General features: G+C 37.9%; 1 protein-coding gene across 7 annotated transcripts in view; it reads right to left on the reverse strand.

The window, feature by feature from the left end:
• Positions 1-21106, reverse strand: part of MCTP1 (multiple C2 and transmembrane domain containing 1) — a 501946-nt gene that overhangs the window by 104339 nt on the left and 376501 nt on the right. The gene's annotated exons all lie outside the window — the stretch shown is intronic.

Here is a 21106-nt window from a genome sequence, read left to right on the forward strand (position 1 = left end):
AAATCAGGCTGCAAGCAAAGTCATTCTTGCAGATTACAGATCAACACATGTTTATTGTTTTAAATGACCAAATATGGACAATTAAGAGGACTTGATATTATTTGGTCCACGAGGAGGTTGCTGGTATCAAGTAACAGTGGCTCTAAAAAATACTTAAGGACTACATCAAAGAAACAGGTAAGAATGAGGTAAGGCTATTAAGCTCATTAAAGCTTGTCTTTCTTTATTATCCCATTTGTCCAGGATCCAGCTGGTTCTGGAAGGGCCTATGACTATCTCACTAGTGTAGGTAAGGAACATTCCATTCTTTAATTATTTTCTAAGTAAAAAAAAAAGGTATTTAATGGTGGTTCTCAATTTGTTTTTGTTTTTCTTTTACTTATGCCTCCAGTGCCAATGAAAAAGGCATCTTTTTTCGTGGTATTCAAGTCATTACATAATGTTCTCATATCCCTTCCTTGTCTTCTAAGATCTTAAACTATTATTTAACAAAATTGCTGGATTAAATGTGATATTTTATTTAGAGATATTGTCATACAAATGTACCACTTCTATATATTTTCTAGGGCTTTAGAAGTGCTGTAAATATTTGTTAAAGCATATTAAAGATAGTTATCTTTTAAAGTTTTAAAGAAATGAATCCATTACCATTACTATTTTTGAAGTAGGCTCTTGATCAACTGCCCTCTTTGTGTATATAAATCCTGTATCTAGACACACAAATCTGATACCAATGTTTGCTGAAGTACAAAATGTAAAATTTTCCCTAAGCTTGAAATCTGGCTTTAAAGCTCTCTCCACCATGAACAGGTACAATATTTAGGGCAACAGCTGGCACTTCCGTCGCTCATGGGGGGAAACTCCCTCTGTTCTATATACTGCGCCAGAAAATAGGATACCCAGCTATCTAACAAGCCAAACACATGTTAGTGAAGTCTGTGATACAAGTTACTTTAAAAATTAGTTCTGTAGTCTTCATACTCCCTGTTCTATCTCACTGGACAGGGACGCCTTTAAAAAAGCAGATGATCAATTTTGTGACTGCTTTTTGCTACAGTAGCTAATGTGCACAGGGTAGTACTCTGCCAAGTTTGGGGATGTTTGGTACCATTCTGATTCATTTCCACTCAAATTATCTTACTCAGATTTATCATGATATCAGATTTATCTTACTCCAACTTATCATGAATATCTTCCCTGGGCTATTGATTTCTGATCTTTTTTTTTTTTAATCCTTCATGATATAACCTAGCAGTTACTGTTGATTATTCTTTGCCCAGATTTAAAATCTTCATTTCAATCCTAAAATCACACAGCCAAAGTCAGAAAGCGTGTTTTTAAATTTTCACCCTCTTAAATAGATTTAAGACCTAATAATATCATATATTCCAGCTATCTTACCAGCTTCTGAAACTTCATCTCCCATTCTGTCTTATAATTTTCTAATTTTCTCCTTCACTGGTCTCATTCCCCCCAATCCCTCTGTTCTGGAAAAACTTCAAGAGTTATGTTTAGCAGCTCTTGCTATGTCTGAACATTTCTCTTTGCAATTCAAATAATCATCTTAGGCTGATTTTAACAGCCTTCTTTACTCCATTCCATCTTTTACCCTTGCTGTGTAATGTTTACTGATGAGTGTCTTTCTCTCATTTCTTAACAGATCTAAGTGGTCTAGTTACTGCACGGGAAGCCTAGCGGTTTGAACACTAAGTATACATTTCTCTTGGCTATTTTCCACACCTCTAAACGTTCTCTTAAAAGCAACAGGGCTTGTGTTTCAATGGTAACAGAAGTTATCAGAGAACACTAGTTTAGACAGCAAGCAAGCCGAACTCCAACTGTTCAAACAGCCTGACTTTTACAGTAAAAGGAAAGGCCCTGGGCCAAGACCACTGAGATGAGCAGGTATTTTTAGTTCACTTGTAGGCCAGCTCTAATGTAATTCTGAAATGTTTTCTTCATACCAAACCCAACTTTTTCAGGGCTGTCCAAATCTGTTTTCTTTTATAGCAAGTACAAATTCTTGGAGCGAGGGAAGCATGCGTATCATTTGCAATGCTGCTGCATGTCTATGGTGTTGATGCCCGATGGCTCAAATTAGTCCACAAAACAGATGAGCGCATTGTAATTAGCTCTTGTCAAACTGTTAGAAATACAAAAAACCATTTCCACTGTAATAAAAATTATGGAAAAGAAAAATCTTTCATATCATTTTCAGCCAAAATAGTTCCTGAAATGTCTGGTAGTTTAGGATTCCAGAGTTCTAAAAGAAGGCCATTTCATTTTCAGAAAATCACTTCATTGACATGGAGATGTGGAGATGTATTATCTTTTTTGTTGTTGTATCTGATTGCCTATAAAACCTCATTTCTAAAAATGACCTGTTGGGAGTGGACACACTTTGTTGAGCCACACGGTATTGATGTACGATTTTTAACAAACACTTAGACTTCGAGTATTTTTTTAAATCAAGATTTTCTGGACTTTTTCTATCAGTGTTATTATTATCAGTTTTCCTGAATAACTAACTATCGCATTCTGTTTAAACAAAAGAGGACATTAAGGAGGCATAATCATAGGTTCAGATGGGCTAACTTTGTTGTTAAACTCTGACCCGACGATCATCAGTTTCTTGTTGACAGTTTACTTGGATATTCATTGTTGGGACAGTCACTTAAAAGACTACTTGTTTAACATTTAAATTATTCACAATCTTCAGAAGGGTTCTAGAGCTCTCTGGAATTTAATGTCCTCTCAAAGAAAAATATGGACTATTAATAGGTAGCTATTTCAAAAAGTAAATTTTAAAAAAGTAAATTTAAATCATAGATAACAAAAGATAAATGCAGTTTGAGATTAGGTCAGATATACCAAAAAACTACTCCATTCTACTTGACTTCAGAACTTGCCCAGAGATATCTTCAGGTGTACTTGTGGGAATGAGCAGGATGGCATAAATGAATCTATCTTTAAAAGTAATAAAATTACCATATACAAAAGTTGATACAAAATTGATCACAGAGCTAAAATTCTAAAACTTCTAGAGGAAAACATAGGGTAAAATATCTGTGGCCGTGGGCTAGGCAAAGAATTCAAAGATACAATACTAAAATCACGATCTAAATATGTATTTAAAAATTAGACTTCATTAAAGCTAAAAACTTTTGAGCTTCCAAAGACACCATTAAGAAAATTAAAAGACAGGCCACGTACTTGGAGAAAATAATTGCAAATCATATACCTGATAAAAGACTTACATCCAAGAGTATATAAAGAACACTTAAAACTTAATAATACAAAGACAAAAAACTCAATTAATAATGGACAAAAGATTTGAATAGACATTTCACCAAAGAAAACATATGAATGGCTAATAAGCACATGAAAAGATGCTCATCATCATTAGTCACTAGAGAAATATAAATTAAACCACAATGAGATGCTGCTCCACACCCACTAGAATGGCTATAATCAAGGCAGAAAGTACTAAATGGTGAAGATACAGAGAAACTGGAACTCTCATGTATTGCTGGTGAGGATGTAAAATGGTGCCATCACTTTGGAAAACAGTTTGGTCGTTTCTTAAAAAAGTAAACAAACATAAACTTAACATATGAACCAACAGTTCCACTCCTACTTATCTACCCAAGAGAAATGAAAACATACGCCTACATAAAGACTTGTACACGAATGCTAGAGCAGCATTATTCATGATACCCTCAAAATGGAAACAACCCAATTGTTTATCAGTTGGTGAATGGATAATCAAAATGTGCTATGTCCATACAATGGAATACTCCAACAATAAAAAGAAGACACTACTGACACATTCTACATCACAGACTCAGAGTCATTATGCTAAATGAAAGAAGTCAGATGTCAAGGACTACATTTGTATGATTCCATTTATGTGAAATTTCCAGAAAAGGCAAATCACTAGAGATAGAAAACAGACTAGTGGTTGCGAAGGGCTGGAGGTAGGAACAGGGAGTGCCTGTAATTGGCATGAGGGATCTTTTTTGAGGTGATGATTGTACAACCCTGTAAATTTACTAGAAATCAGTGAATTATACACTTAAAATGGGTGAATTTTATGGTATATAAATTATACTTCTGTAGCGTTGTTTAAAATAAAAAGTGATAATTTCTGTGGAGGTAAATTCCAATCCAAATAATCGAGAGAAACTAGGCCAAGGAAATAAATGATCATAGAGGTTGGATGTATCTCGACAACTTCTCAAAATATTTAAAATGCTGGTGGATGACACCACCCTCATGATGATTCTTCAGACATTTGCAGCTCCTTTGAGTTCAGGGAAGTTCCACAAAAACTATTAAGAAATAGCTAAAGTGAACATCAACATCAATCATTGCTAATCGTAATTGGAAAAGCAGAGTCCTAGAAGCGGGTGATGAGAAATTGTACTAAAATGCTACCACCCTAAGGTGAGACTATTATGCAATTCATTCTAAATTCCCATGAAAATTATGATCAGTTTTGAAAAAAGAAAATGTTGAATTCCTTATCCACTGAATAAGAAATGGCTAAAAGGATGAAAAAAAAGTGCTAAGGAAAATTTAGAGAAGCTATGGAAAAAAATAGAAAAGGAAGGAAGGATAGCTTAGAGCAACAGACTGAAAGAAAAAAAGTCAAATAAAGCGAAACAGAAACAAATCTTAGCACAGGAGAATGAGGATAGAGCATACAAGGTCATCATCCCTGCCCAGAAGAAAGCACCACTGGATATAGATGACAATGTTTTCCTACTTTGCAATCGTGCTGGGGAGCTCTTTTAATTTGGGCCTGGAGTCTTACATTTTCATTTGAATTCCTCAGCGATCTCTATTACCAAATTACCTACAGTACCACCTATCAGGAAATAAAACTTACCTCCACGTCCATCCACAACAATAGCAGAAAAACGTTAGGAGGGATTTGTTTTATTTTTCTGGTGAGCAACAGTCAGCAGCTCCCTTTGGTTGGTTGGGTTTGTTTTTCTCAGTATATTACATCAAGAAAATAGAAATGAAAACTGCTGAACACAGCAGGAAGAGTAAAGTAAATCTGAAAACCGCTTCCAACTGTTTTTATTCAAGCATTTCTAAAACTCTAGGATAATCTTGTATCTTCCTGTACTGCTGCATACATTTCTTAATTTTTTTTTCACGATAAAGCTTAATACAAGTGTTTGTGAGTTAAGTAAATTATATCAAGCATGGAAGAACAGGTGAGCCCTGGCAGATTTCCCATTGTTTTTACAGCCATTTTCCCTGTCTATCAATTGCAGCAATCTACACTGGCTCCCTGCTCTGCTGTCAGTGCCACAGAGCTATTCTGTCTCCTAGGGTGACAGGTGTGGCTTTGTCCTCTAAGTGCATGACACTGGGCAGCATCCAGCTCACTTCTCAGGAGTTCACTGTTGTGGCAACATTCCCCTTCTTTCATTGACGTCGTTGCCTTGCAGACATGTTTGACCACACTTCTGTCCAGAAGTGTTCATCATGGTTCTCACTCTAATAAAGACATCAACTCAGTGGCAGCTCTGGATTCAGTGCTTAGTAATGTAATAAAGAGGGGGCGACATGTTCCCTCTGTCCCAGCTCGATCTTGAGGAAGCGGGGAGAGGTGTGTGGCTTCTAAATATCAACTAGAAAAGAGCACCTCATTGCGAATTAAAGCAATAATTATTTAAAATAATTTTAATTAAATAAATTATTACCATGGAGGAATAATTATATCTAAGCACTTCTATGCCCCAAGGGACCATTTAACTTTTTTAACCTTTATAATTCTTAATTAGTTTTATTCCCATACTGCAGATAGGAAAATTGAGTTTAGAGCGAAACAAGTATTTTCTAGCCATAATTTTTAATCTCTACTTCATTATCTTATTTCCATAAATAAGGTGGTAAAAGTTGACAAGATTTTAAACAATTTTTGTAGCCTCTCTTCAATATCGTATGAAAAGATCCTAAATATATGTTTTTAAAGCTTGTTAAATATAAAAGAATATTCCTACATTATGTGATTTAAAGCCATCATTTTATTAATCTGCTTTAAGAATTCTCCCTTCCCATTTTAAGATCCATTTAAAAGACTGTGTTAAAGATAAAAGGTGTCAAAGATAAGAAATGTTCTTGACAACTGGTACTGAAAACCTATAACAGAGAAATCCTGTACCTTGCTGAAAACCTCTTATCTTCCCACATCTTCAAGACTCACCCAGTACGCTTGGCACAGCTAAACTGTGTCTGACCTACCATACAGAAGTACTTGAAATTTGCTACATCATGACCTTTCAATTCCACCACCTTTTTGACAATTACAAGAGTCTTAGTCCCCTGATGCACTGGTTACCTAAAAAAGCACAGTGTTGGATCTTTTTCTTTGGTTGTTGCTTTCATTGTTTTTTTCTTGTGTTATAACCTCATTTCTAGGTAAGTTCTAGCTGTATGAGTCTGACTTGATCTGCAACATAAGAGAGTTAGTGTGAGGAGGGAGGGTGGGAGGGTACCATGCCCTACCCAAAATCAGTTAATTGGTTATATGTAGTAGTTCCTATTCTCATACCTGTTGCTTCAAATATATGATAATTGCTGCCTTTATTAGAAACAGTTGTTTCTATAGCTGACATCTCTGGTTGTCAACTATACCTGACATCTCTTGTTTCTTTATTCAGCACCCTGAATTTCCTTGTGGAAAGCCTCTACCACTCTCAGTTGGTGGTTTCTAATGGAGCTGATTCCACGTCTGGCTACAGAGGGATGGACATTTGGCCCAGACCTGGTCAATGAGAGCGGCACCTGCTCCTGGTCATAATTAGTTCGAGATGGACCAATCAAAACAAATGAGACTCAGCTCTGGGTTGTTGGGCCTATTGAAAAGGAGAGTCTCTTTTTTTCCTGACCAAAAGTTAGAAGAATGTAAGCCTAGGGGTGTTGATTGCCACTTGGGGGAAATCCTGCCTAAGATCAATGCTAACACAGTGAAAACCAAGCCAAGGAATGGCAAGAAACTGAGTTCTGATGGAATCATTTGAGCCCCTAGATCCAGAGTTGTCTGAGTATAATTTGGCCTTCCACACATACACACGCAAAAGAAGGTAAAAAAAGACAATTCAAACATTTCAATGTAATTCTTCCAGCTTTTGAAAAATTTAGAATTCATCCACCACTCCTGGCCCCCACCAGACTCACTGAATTAGAATCTCTGACCCTAGAGATTCTAGGGGCCCTAGAATCTGTGTTTTTAATCATTCCCTCAGTGTTTCTGGTAATCAGCTAATTTAGGGAATAATTATGGATATTCATCAAAGGTTCTCACTTCTTTTCCAACACCAGCAACAGGCCAGGTGAAGTTCACATAATGCCCTAGAGGCTGTCCAGAGAACAGACTATAAAATAGACAAAGCAGGCTGAGGGCTACAGTTTTTCTCTTTCTGGTAGCTGTACTACCACCACCCCTTTTCTCCTCCAGTCAAGAAAGAGACTAGACTACAGTTATGTGGGAAAGACTTTAACGAAGGAAGATCTCCTTTTTTCCTTTTTCTCAATAGCCTCCTGGTAAATTAAAACAGTCTCTAATCCCTCTGTGTTTTGGAAAATGTGGGGCTTATTTTCCTGGTACCTGTTTGACGAGGACTGGTCAGAAAAGTAGGATGACCAGATAAAATATCATTTGAAAGTGAACATCCAAATTCAATTTTTCTCATTGTCTTAGAAAATTCAGGTAACCTCTATGGAAGGAACTGAGTTTGTCTGTTAGATCTTAGAACTCAGGACAAGGGATTCTTTTTGGGATCTAGTTTCCTGAGGTGTAAATGGAACGATATCTCAATTGACTGGATGGGTTTCTTTCCCCCCATTTTATAAAGCAAGAAAAATTACTCCAAATTTACCCTCCTACGTTTCTGACTGGCTTCCAGTAACATTCTTCATATAGTGCAGTTGTTTAGAAAGGTTGAGATAAACAAAATCTTCAGAGAAGATTTTCTGCCTTCAGATCTGCTTAAGGGTGGTTTTCAACCCCTGCAGATTCGTTCATCTATGACAACAATAGGCTTAATGTGGTCAACCCACTAAAAAGAGGTGATCGTTTATTCTCCAAAATTATCAACCTTTTTATATCATTAGACATTCTGGGCTAGTTTTCCCCATAATAATTTGCAAGTCAGTCTTCTGAGGCCAAGATTTTATCTAAGTAGATTTTAGGCATAGCATTCTACCACTGACAACCATACCTTTTAGGGAATTGGCCATAAACAATATGCTTTCAGATAGTTCATTCTGGGACTTTTCGAAATGGACAGGAATTCACTATGGACAAGCTGCATGAGGTCCTTTGGGTCTCCAACAATCATTGATCCTATAGAACCTGTCCCTTTGTGTCATCTTGAGTTGGGTTTTATGGGCACGTTGTCTCGATAGATAGGAATTTGCACTGAGATGAAGTAGGATGCATTCTACCCTCCTTCACACCAGCTCACTCTTTCTTCTTTTAAATTATACCTTAATGACTTGTTATCTCTTTTGACTGAGCTGGATGCAGAGTGAGAAGAGAAGAAAGAAAAAGCGTTTCCTAAATTATTGATGCCATGGCTTTATTGTCACAAAAGGGGTGGGAGCTTAAAAACCAAATAGCCTACTATTTAATTAGTATTGAAAAAAATGGCATTAAGATTAATCATCCTAAAACCCAAATAATTATTTTTGGCAGATGCTCTGTGACACTTAACCCGCTTATAGCTAAGCACTCTGAACAGGATTTTATCACCTCGGGGTAACAAGTTTTGGTGGAAGAGTCACAGGAAGTTATAAGGTTAGCCCCTCTATGGGTGTTCTAATGGGACCTTTCTTATGTCTATGGCAGTGGGAGTTTCATAACACTCTAACATTTTTGCAGGCTAAAATAATCACAGTCATGCTCTTTGGCATAGAATTTTGAGGTTTGTGAGAAAAATCTTGTCCCATTCTCAGCCCATGTCCATGTGGAGGCGAGGTGGCATTTTACAGACGTATGTTTTGGTTAGGCTTCTCAACTTTTAAAAGAGTTGTCAGCTACATTCCCATCTCAGCTGAGGCTTAAAGCATGGTCTGTCCCTAATTGGCAACAGAATATTTGCACTCCAAGTTCTTGTCAAAAGAGGATAACGCTGAACGCTTGCTGCCCAGTGCCTATCAAAAATCAGTCATGAGAAATCGTATTTATGGAAGGTTGCCTGAAGGACATATATTCCCTTTTAGATCTTCTAAATTTTATTTTTGGATTTAGCCAAACCATTTGAGAGTAGCATACTTAAACCCAATGCTATACCACCTCAAAATAATAGTTATCATTTGTGGTCAAGTGCCTAGCACTGAATTCAGTGCTTTTCATGCTTTAGTAATAACCTTTAAAATAATTGTGCAAATGGGGGTTAACACCTCTGTTTTCCAGATGAGGAAACCAACCAAAGCACCACCACATCGCTTGCTCTGGACCACCCAGCAAGTAAATGGCAGAGTCACAATTCGAACCAAAGTCTGTCTGGCTCCAAATTTCATGCCCTATGTACAGAGCTAGAGTTGCTTTTACTGAATTGCATTTTGGTGTTGCAGCAGCCTCTATGGAGGGAAATTAGGAGAAAGAATTCTATGAAGCACAGCATCGTATTCAACTCTGGAGATTTTGTTCACATTATACGGTGTCAACCTTATGGAGGCTCTTGAATAAGAATTTTTGGGCTCTCACTACCAAAAATAGTTGGGCTTACACAGAGCTTACACTGAGCAACTAGGCTTAATATAAAGATATTAAGAAGACTGTGAATCATGTAACCGATACTGTTTCCCTTTATCTACTTTCTGGGAAGCTCAGATCCTAAATTTTAGACTTCCTCTGTCTAGTACTTGAACTATTAATTTAATGTGCCACCTTTAACACTAGCATCATCTGATTTATCCTCCTGCTCTCTGGCCATCGGTATGATTCCTTTACTTACACATTAACTTATTATACTGCATGCATTTTTGTAATCCATGTCCATTATTTTTCTGGAATGAGATAGGATATAATAAAACCCAAATAAGAAGTCTGCACTATTAGGCATTTAGCTTCAGGAACTGTGCTAACTGGCATTATATAATATTTTGTTTTTAAATCTTTACAGTAACTGTGAATTAGGTTAAATTATTAGCCCCATTTTACAGATGAGGAAAATGAGGCTCAGAGAGTTTAAGTAAAATGCCCAAGGTCACACAACAGAGCCAAATTTGGGGCTGACTCTGGAATCTGAACTCCTCCCCACTATGCATGTGCCTCTTCAGCCCCATATTCTTGTCAGTTAACAAGAACAGATGGGCACAATAGAATGGGAATAAAAGGAGACATGAAGGAAAGAAAAAAGAGGAGATGGGAAAAAGATGCCCTAAAGGGAAGAAAAGGAGCAAGAAAAAATGATGAGAGAAAAAGAAAGTAGAGAAAAGGAAAGGTAATGAGAAAAGGAAGAGCACGGGACAGACAGAATGTGTTCACAACTCTGCCTCAGAAGTGTCTAATTGTCTGGACTCTCAGAATGCTTTTTCCAAACACACAATGCCCACGCTTCACTATACACTCTGTATCTCTTCTTGTCTGAACTACTCCTTTGCACAAGTAGATGCTACTCTCTATTGCTATTTATCCTGTTTTTGGTTTCTGTTCTCAAGCCAAGTAGATTCCACCACTTGGTGGAAAATGGGGTCACACTCTCTGTAGCACTGACCTAGTAGAGGCAGCATTCATGATGTTTCATATTCTTAATTTCCAGGAAAGATCCTCGTATTTTTTTTTCACTCCAAATAAATTCTTCTCTGTTACCATCCATAGAGGTAAATGAGAAGAAGATTCAAACACACCAACAAACACAACCAAAACCAAACTCCTTTGTTTTCCTACCCCAGGCCAATAAAACATCACTTTTTAGTGTCTTTCCATAGCCAGGGGATATAAAAGGTGAATGTGGGGGGAAAAAGTCACTCTTGAGAACTACAGGTATTTAACATGGGATTGTACACATCAGAATAAGTTGGAATATGAATATGATGTGAATATGGAATATGAATTTATAATTAACTCTCCAAAACACTTTTAAAGTAGCCCCTGCTGTATTAGACAATGGCTTCCCTGCTTTTTCTTTCAAGTTTAAGATTTATTTTTTAAATGAAAGTTTCTTTTCCCATGAAATTTTAAAGGATCTGCAATAGATCAAGGAATGATATGGGTTTTAAAAGTCCACATTGGAACCACCTAGGTGTCTGTAAATTTACCAGCTGGAAATATCTTCAAGATTTAATATCTGTCATACTGATAGTCTTTGAGAGAATTAAGCTATGTCATTGCTGATTTCTGTAGCTCCTATTTGGATCCAACATTCCAAATATGACAATATCTATGAGTTTTTAATTTTTTGGATCAAATCTAGTTTTGATTGAGTTGGTTCCTCGTGGAGAAAATATATATCTGAGGGGGAGTGAATATTCCTTGTGTTTCCACATGGAAACACTACCTCATGGTCATACTCTTGGCATGTCTCCTTAGTCTTTCTTCCTTTCCAAGGGAGACATTTCTGAACACAGACAAGTTGGTCATTTCTTAAATTGCATTGACTCTATTAACAAACTGAGAGGAACTATAGAATGACAAGCAAGCAATGGTTTTGGTTCCAGGTTTAGCCCCAAACCCACCACCCATGAAGTGGGCCAATCTGGGTAAACTATGGCCCAACCAATCATGCAAGATTGTTTTGAAGATAACGTATGTGAACACGCTTTGTAGATGGTAAAACATTAGCAAATTGAAAGATAATTAGATCCAGATCCAGGTCCATATCTAGATATAAATAGTGACTCTGGATTTTCATTCTGCTGCTGCCAATTAGCTAACATTTATTGAGTGCTGTTAGCTTATGCCAGAACACGTGGTGCCATAGACTTCTCCTTTAAAGTGTAGGCTACTGAAATGCAGGGTCACATTAAGAACTCAGCACCAATATTAGTAAAACATCAGCATTGCCAGTAGACTGGAGACTGAGAATTAAGTTGACAAATGTGAATGCCAAGAAAAATTCTGGACTACTATATGATTATAGGCTAAGTTTGTTCAGAGTCAATGACATTAACTCAAGGATATTCCTCAATAGGGCAAAATGGGCCTAAATATTATGCTCCAGTTCATTTGATTTTCCATCATTAGGTGTCCAATAAGAGCCTCCAAACCACTGTTATATGTTTCCAACTTGCAACAAATTATAAAGCATTTATTTTGTCTTTGCAACCATATAAAGATAAAAATATGTTTATAAAGAATTTTTATAAGACCTTTGTTTTGTTTTTAAACTCCCAAATTTAATGCCAGAAATAATCTTTGAATGTCCTTTAAGGACACACTGAAAATTTCCTTCTCACAACTGACAGACACCTGACATCTTAGCCATTGAGCATGGTGTTCCGTCTCGTCTACAGGATCCATTTTTGGGAGTCAAAGGTGCTTAAATAAGAATCCTTTGTGTTATGTAATTAACCTAAGCTTTAATGAGTTTTCTTTAAAATGCTCTTTACAAATTAAACTCAAGTTAAGATGTTTAAGAGTGTAAATGTCCACAATGATTTCATGGGCTGGATATATACATTTTCTGGTGGCAAATATTTAGGTATTCAGTTCTTTCAAATAACAATAAAAAAGATGAGAAGAAATTTGTTAATGCCAATAGTATTCAGGCTAGAGAGAAGGGAAAAAGGAAAGTTCTAAGGAAGAAATACTTCTATGGAATCTTTTACTGATCAATTAGCGACCTAGGACAGTTTCTTTAATGAACCTGCTGATGTTTGATTAGGCTATTAAAAGATTTCTAAAAACTGGGGCAATCTCAAGGGTTCTGCAGTTTCTGTGATATCCTTAATTAATTCCACTTTGAGTTCATTATTCAGCAACTGCTTTAGGAAAATAAAAGGTCTGCATCTCTTAAGACAAATGCTTGGGAGTTATTTTATGATGCAGTCCCTCCTGGCATAAGCTATTTGTTCTAAACTAGATTAAGAGAAGATACAATGAGAAGCTGCTGACATTGCCAGAGGAGGGGGAAGAGCTGTCCAGTTCTACCTCTACTCTCTTCAGGGTAGGAAAGAAAGTTGACAAGTAATCACATACCCTTGCCAAGAAGATAGAGTCATTTCTTCGTCAGCTTTCAAAGCTTCATTTCTACCTAAGGTTATTTTCACTGGGGAAACACGACAGTGATTTCTTTGATCGACAACTTAAACATTTAGATCTCCTTCTATAAATTGCTTTGAAAAAGTACATTTGGCTTCTTTGACTCATAGTCCATGATTTATCCTTTGCCTACTTCCCTTAGTCATTTTGACACAGGTTCTCTTCTCTGGCTTTGGGCTGTCTGAACTCACACACACACACACACACACACACACACACACTCTCCCCTTCAGAATGACTTCATGACAAGTAGTCTGATTCTGAACACTACCTTAAATTTCAGCTGCCCTGTTGGCTCCTGTACTTACAAAGTCTGAATTTACTGTGGGCCCTTGTAGTGCAATTTTTGACACATCATTAAGCTCCCTTTTCATTGGAAGCCTAAGGGCATATTCAGGCTCAGTGCGAAGAGCGAGCCTAAATAACAGTTAAAACACATGTCATGAGCTGCGAGGGGCTTGTTTGCCAGCAGGGCAAACAGTTCGTTGCAGCTCAAGCAATACCCTGCAACAGGGTGGGTAGAGATAATGAGATAACCACACACCACAAGCGAGTTGTTCATCTTTGTCTTCAAGCATCCTAAGAACACAGTTATCTCAGTAGGATGGTGCACCCTGGAGAGATATAAATATCTTTCAGAAGGTAAAGAAAAATAGTCAAAGAAAACACACCCAAAAAACATAAGCAAAAGAAGAGTTGCGAACAGTTCTTTAAAGCAAAATTTCAGCTCTACCAGAACTTACTGAATCAGGCCAATAAGTTCTGTGTGTCTTTTTCTGCAATATATTTATTTTAATTGTATGCAGATTTATTCTAATGTTATGATGCTAATCAACCTGTGTAGCTATAATAAAATAAAGGCAATGTCAACACCTCATCAACTAATCACACTGCTTTTTTCATGCTAGATACTGTATCCTCCCCACACAACACCAAAGTACTATAAAAATTATTTATACAAATAAACTATTATCTGAAGACTGAAAAGGCATCATAAATTATGCGTAATATGGCCCAATTATGTGGTAATTTCTTTGTTTTAATTATTTGTATAGTTTTAATGAAGGGGTTGCTAGAAGGTGGAACCATTTTTATATTTAATGGAAAAAACAAATTTGTTTTTAAGAATGAAAACAAAGATAATTAGCTCTTAAATTAGAGGCTTACTAATATATGCATGTTCCTAAATTATTACCAGTGTTATTACTTTGTTTGTGCTATCAAAACTTCTCTCTCGAGCTCTGATGTTGGCTATTCAAGTTATTTTTCCCATTTCTGTTAAATGTATTAATATCTTGCTGTTCATCAAGTGTCAAAATAAAGGTTAAAAAAGTTCCCTAGATTATCTACAGAAGAGAAATTGGGGTGGGTGATGACAACCATGATCTTTCAAGATGCAGTTTACGAATGCATAATAACTTAAGAAAGTGAGAAAAAAAATAGATTTATCAAGAAAAGAGAGAACTATCCTAAATTCAACACAGCAAATCAGCAAATTTCTTCAGGGAAAGACATCAAATTTGAAAGGCATCAATACTTTTCTGCTGTCACCAAACTGTTATTTATGCTCATGTGCCAGCTGGATTTGTGTATGTGCGTGCATAATCTTTTTCTCACCACTGATGTCATCATTAAAGCTGTGCAAGAGTTTTGATTTTCGCTTTGCACAATCTTCAGGGGAGACTTGGACATTATGGTGAAAGTTTGTGACAAGTTTGTAAAAGTAAGAAATGCAGGCTTTAAGGCAGTGAAATTTCACCACTGCAGACTAGAGGAAGCTTTCCTAACTGTGTGTTATTTTGCCTGCCCAGTCCACGTTGAAGAAACCACACAGAACACTTGCAGAGAAGTAAGTAGTTAACCATTTTTTGGAGGAAAGAAAAGAATTTAGTATTACCCATGTAACACTCTTCAGAACTAGCTGTCATTTTTGAATTTAAGCATATTCTAGAATTCTTTCAAGACTTTTTTTTTTCAAGGCGCAGGAAGATACTGACCACTAGACATCTGTTTCTCAAGGCAGAAACTAGTGCTGCTTCTTATTGCTGTAAGCCTTATTTATGAGGTTTATAAAGGCTTCAAGATACTAAGACTTTTAGGAATTTTCATTTATGAATCTCCAAGCTGCAATGAATTAGTTTTCAGACTAGGAGGCAATAACCAGGAACAATAAGCAGTAGAGCGCCATTATGAGGAAGACATCATATGGCAATCCACAGGCAGCTGATTCTTGATTTGGAGATCTCAGGTTGCACAGATGGCAACTATACAAAGCGCAGAGGGTGGAGCCTATGAAAGAGGTCCCTTCCCATATCATTAACATGGCTTCACTCAAGATGCTATTTCTGCCTGGTATGACAGTTCCTTAAATCAGGAAACACGTTGTTCTGTCTAACTCTTTCAGGGATTTTTCAGTTTTTCCAGGAACAGTCTAACCCAGAATAACCTATCCCAAAGCAAAACTTCATTGGGAGACCTAGTAACGGATTAGGTGGTAGTATACAGTTATTGCACATTATCTCTCTTAGTTTAGTTAGCAGTTAGGAATGCATAGGTTTGAGGGTTTGGGTGCTGGGGTGTGGATTTTGAAATGGAAGGCAAATTGATTTTTGAGTGTCTCCTATGGGAGTGGCTCAGTGAACAGACCCTTTTCTTACATTCTTACTTCTCACAGAATCCTACAAGGTAGGTCTGAGTTTCCGCATTCTGACAAAAGAGGTAACTGAAGGTCAGAGTGGTTAGAAAACTTGTCTGAAGTGAGAAATATGACAGAACAGAGTGAGTTACAATGGCCTGGGTGTGAACCCTGGCTCTGTCCTACTAGCTCTGTGGCAATGGGCAAGAGACTTCACATCTCTGGGCTTCGTCGTCCTCATCTATAGGGCTTGTTGTTTGTTAAGAGCAGAGATGCTATGTACAGCAACTCCATGGGTGCCTGACTCAGCACATGTGCCCACTAAAAAGGTTGCTTCTGCCCGTGCTGTGATCCTCAGGACTTCTCATAACCACAGCATCATCAATATCATTCTTCACAGAGTCTAATTTGCATCCAGGCTGTATTACTTCAAAGTGCTTGCCCTTTCCTCAATACAGTTCTTCAAGCTGGATTGTGGGAAGAAATGAATGAAAGAACAACCCCATCTATATGTCTGCATTGTGTCATTGAGAAGTGCCAAAGGTATACAAAGTGCTAACTGGTCCTCAAGGACTTCCTATTCAGCTGAGGAGAGAAAACACCCACAGAAGACTGCTCTAATGCACAAAACATGATATTATGTTGTTGAGCAGCAGAATGAAGACAGAAAGCACTTTAGGGGTTGAGGGGTTCTCATTACTATCTTTCTTCACCTTCTCCTGTCTCCTGTCCTCTTCTGGTTACCATAGTGGCTGGAATCAACTCAGATTCTTTTTTATAAAGACACTAGGGGTTGAGACTTAATGCTGGAAGGCTTATACTGTGAAATTCCCTTTCCCTAGTGATTTTATGATTTCACAGTCTGAGCCTTTGTCTTCGGAAAAGATTGAAAAGAACCATCTGATTGCTCATGATTTTGTCCTATAAGTGGGAACCTTAGTTTCTATACAAACTGGAGCTGATAAAATTTGCAATGTCCTATTTATAACATCTTTACTTCTCTTAGACAAAAGGACAAGATAAGCAAGGTAATTATTGGATCCTACCCCGTGGTTTAAAAACCGTGGACTTAAAAATTATGGGGCCCTTTGCATCCCAGGAAGCAAAGAGGTTTTGATCAGGAATATGCTCTGCTGTATATAGGACCATTAGTAATGCCAATCTGAGAGTGCATTTTTCCCTAAAAGCAAATCTTCTGGTTGAAAATCTGACTTTTAATCTCTTTCCCTGAAGATTCTATGGTTTTGACAGAAGCAAAATGAGTCACACTGTCCCTGGAGAGGCAGCAGAGCACAGTGGTTAAGAACAGAGCAGGGAGCTAGGCTGTTGGGTATGAGATCCGCTACTGAGAAAGTATGGGTCCCTGCTCTGCTCCTCAGTCTCTTCATCTGTATGTAAAGTAAGGCTAATAGGAGTAACTACCTTATGAGATTCTTATGAGGGTTAAATGAGTTACTATTTATCAAGTCCTTAGAACAAAGCCTGGCACATAGTAAGCACAACTTAAGTGTAGATTAAATGAGTCAAAAGACTTGAGTGTTCTAATACATTTCTGGAGCTAATTTTCTTAAGCATCTCCTTGGTTAGAGGGATAAGAAAGTAAATATCTGAAATCTGAAGCTCTTAGATTTGAGGGTGGAGATTAGGGCACTGGTTAATTGATCAGTTATCTCAAAGTAGAATGAGTCTTAACAAAGGCCCCCAAATCAGATTACCCTTCATGCTCACGTAAGGGTAAAGTATTAATCTGTATATTTAACATTACTGCACACTTGCAAGGAATTAGAAAGGCAGACACCCTGAGGCACAGCTCTTGGACAAGACTTTTGGCAATGATATTTAAACGTTCCTTTCCATACCACTATTTGATTTAAGGCAGTGATTTGTTAACTGGGTCATCTGTAACATATATCCCTTCCTTTTTTTGGAAATACACCTGTTTCTGGGATTTGATTTGGCTCCTAATTCAAACAGACCTCCAAGTGCTCTGAAACAAAATCAACCTAAAATTATACACTTATCTAGAGTTACATTTAGGCCATATGGTTTAAGTTGTCCAAATGTCACAGAAGCAACAGCAGCAGCCATCATCATACTTTGCACTTACCCAGCATCTTTCCTGCCAGAATATTATGTAAGTTATAAAAGTTTCATTAAGACAAGGTGTTAACCCTAATTCCAAAAGGATAGTCACTTAACTGCTGTGTTTGGGGTTAGCTCTGTTTCATAGTGAATTGCTACATAAGAGGTTCTCAAATGTTATATTCTTATAACTGATAATGTCTAAACTGTGAACTCCTATGATACGGAAGACAGATGGGAGGCATGTAGAACCAAGACCTTTTTTTTTGGGTCTCTGAGAATACTGTTAACTAAATGATTAGACTCATTGCATTAGAGTCAGAGAACAATGCCTGGGATGTCATTTCTAGAAACTCCAATAAAACGCATTGGAAAAGTCTGGGCAGTGAGGACATCTCAGTGCATCACCTTAAGTCTTTACCCATCTGAACTTGAAATTCTCTATCAGATTACCAGACCTGCTTCTTAGCATCCAGCACCATGCCAGATATATAGGAGGTGCTGGATAAATAAATGTTGAGTGGACAAATAAGTGCAGTAAGTGCATAATTAGCCTGTTGCAACTGTAACATCAGAGAGTTTTACAGTATATATTTGGAGTAGATGTGAGGGATTTAGGCAGAGAAAAGGCAATAAGATGATGCTGGACAAGGAAGATGATGATAGAGTGAGCAGAGGCAGGCATGGACTGGTTGGACTGAAGGGATCCTGAGAGTTGTTAGTGTTAAATTGTCTAAGTAGTACATATAGTGTGACTCAAGACAAAATTCCATCATTATTTTGCCTAGAATTAGTACTATGGCATTGAATGTTTCTGGAATTATCTAGGCTGGAATACAATGAAGATCTATGCTTGCCTGCTCATTAACCAACTAACCAATCAACGAACTGACCAACCAAGCCATGTACTAGGACACAGAGATGAATACTCCTCTCAGATGCCATCCTGGCAGTCAGTAAGCACCCAGTGAAATGTGAGAACTCAAAATTCAATCTTCTGAAACGTGTCCCAGCTTTTGCCCAGTACTAGTACTTGGCTATCACCCCCAAGTTGAAGTCATCACACCTGAATATCCAGCAAGTTTTATAATCAACTATAATCATGGCTTTGGGTAAATGTCCCATTACCACCAGATTCTGATTTACCTGCTAAGTCAGAATAGGAGGATATTAAGCCAATATATAGTATTTTCTCTGCAGTCAAGTTTTCATGCTGGAAGACTAAAAAACTCCAGGGTTGGGGCTGGCTGGGTGGCGTAGTGGTTAAGTTCACGCACTCTGCTTCTGGCGGCCCAGGGTTCACAGGTTCGGATCCAGGGAGCGCACCGACGCACCGCTTATCAAGCCATGCTGTAGTGGCGTCCCATATAAAGTAAAGGAAGATGGGCACGGATGTTAGCCCAGGGCCAATCTTCCTCAGCCAAAAAGAGGAGGATTTGCAGCAGGTGTTAACTCAGGGCTGATCTTCCTCACACACACACACACACACACACAAAACCTCCAGGGTTTACTCAGCAGTTTGCTGAGGGTAGGCAGAGATAAAGCTAAACAAGATAGGAAACATTTTGTTATTGTTGTTCACAGTAATCTTAAAAAAATGTAAAATAAGCATGAAAATGTTTCAGAATAGAATGGCTAAGTCATTCATTTAAAAATAATATAAGAGACTTCAAAAAAAATTTCTTGCCCACCATGGTCCCTCTCACGGTTGGCAAGGCCAGGCCTCCTTGGGATGTGTGTTTGCTCTGCTCTACTGATTATGGGGTATCTGAGAAGCATTGAGAGGCAAACCCAAACAGTGGATTTGAAGCCTGGCTCTGGCACTTACTAACTCTATGATCTCAGACAAATTTCTCATCAGAGCTTTGGTTTCCTCTTCTATGAAATGCTAAAACAACAGTACCTTTCTCAAAAGATGATTATAAAGATCACATGATGACATTTGCACACTGTCAGGCATATAATATATGCTCAATAAATATTCATTCTCTTTAATTGAAAGAAACTAATTCAACATCAAATCCTAGGACTTTCTACACCCTCAATTCAGTATTTAATTATGTCCTTTGGTAATAATTAGAGATCTAGAGTAATGACCTCAGGCTAAGCACTAGAAATATGTCTGCATCTAACCACCCCAGGGGACACAAAGCCAAGTCCTTTCAATCAACCTTGAATGACCATGAATGAATCTCATATGCTGAAACTGGGCTGGATTCAAAGTTACACCCATCTTACACTCAAATAACGTAGCTGGGGAAAATCTTGCTTTCCTCAACTGTCAGGGGGATCCTCGGAGCCATCCAGTAAGTCTAATAGTGGAAGGAACAACAAAGAAAGGACTTCCTTTAAGAATGCAAACTGTATTAATAGGAAGACAGATATATATAACAAGAGGAACAGAGAGATGAGACACAGCATACATTTCTTCTCTCCTTTCTCATTCCTTTAGTTGCAACACTAGGGGGCTGGGAAGGTGCATGAGAGAAAAGCTTTGCTTGGATCTTCCAAGAGAAGAGCTTATCATGTGAAAAGAAATTTTGACCTGACTAGGGCCACTTGATTGGGGCTTTTGGTCTCCTGGGATGCTCTAGATTTCTTAAGGCTCTCATTCTTTCCCTGTAGTCCCTTTGTTTCCTCTTTATTTCCTATTTTGGGTGGGGAGAGGGAAACGTCTGGATTGGTCAGGGCTTACTAGCCATGTAGTATTGAGCAAATGATTTTTTTGGTGAGGAAGACCAGCTCTGAGCTAACATTTGATGCCAATCATCCTCTTTTTTGCTGAGGAAGATTGGCCCTGGGCTAATATCTGTGCCCATCTCCCTCTACTTTTTATATGGGATGCTGCCACAGCATGGCTTGACAAGCGGTGTGTCAGCGTGCGCCCAGGATCCGAACCTGCGAACCCCGGACCGCCGAAGCGGAGTGTGCACACTTAACCACTGCGCCACTGGGGCAGCCCCTGAGCAAATAATTTAAACTCACTGGACTCAGTTTCCATTTCTGAAATGGGAGTACTATCACAAGACTCAAGTACTCTTATAAGAACAAAATAGTCTAATATTTGCAATATAATCTAGACAGCAATACCTCCTAATTTCTAGAAAGGTGGTATTGCTATCTGAAAGGTAGCTAGATTTGTTTTGAAGTTGCATCTGAAT

The sequence above is a fragment of the Diceros bicornis genome, chromosome 1, assembly GCF_020826845.1.
Source record: "Diceros bicornis minor isolate mBicDic1 chromosome 1, mDicBic1.mat.cur, whole genome shotgun sequence".
Classification (NCBI taxonomy): domain Eukaryota; kingdom Metazoa; phylum Chordata; class Mammalia; order Perissodactyla; family Rhinocerotidae; genus Diceros; species Diceros bicornis.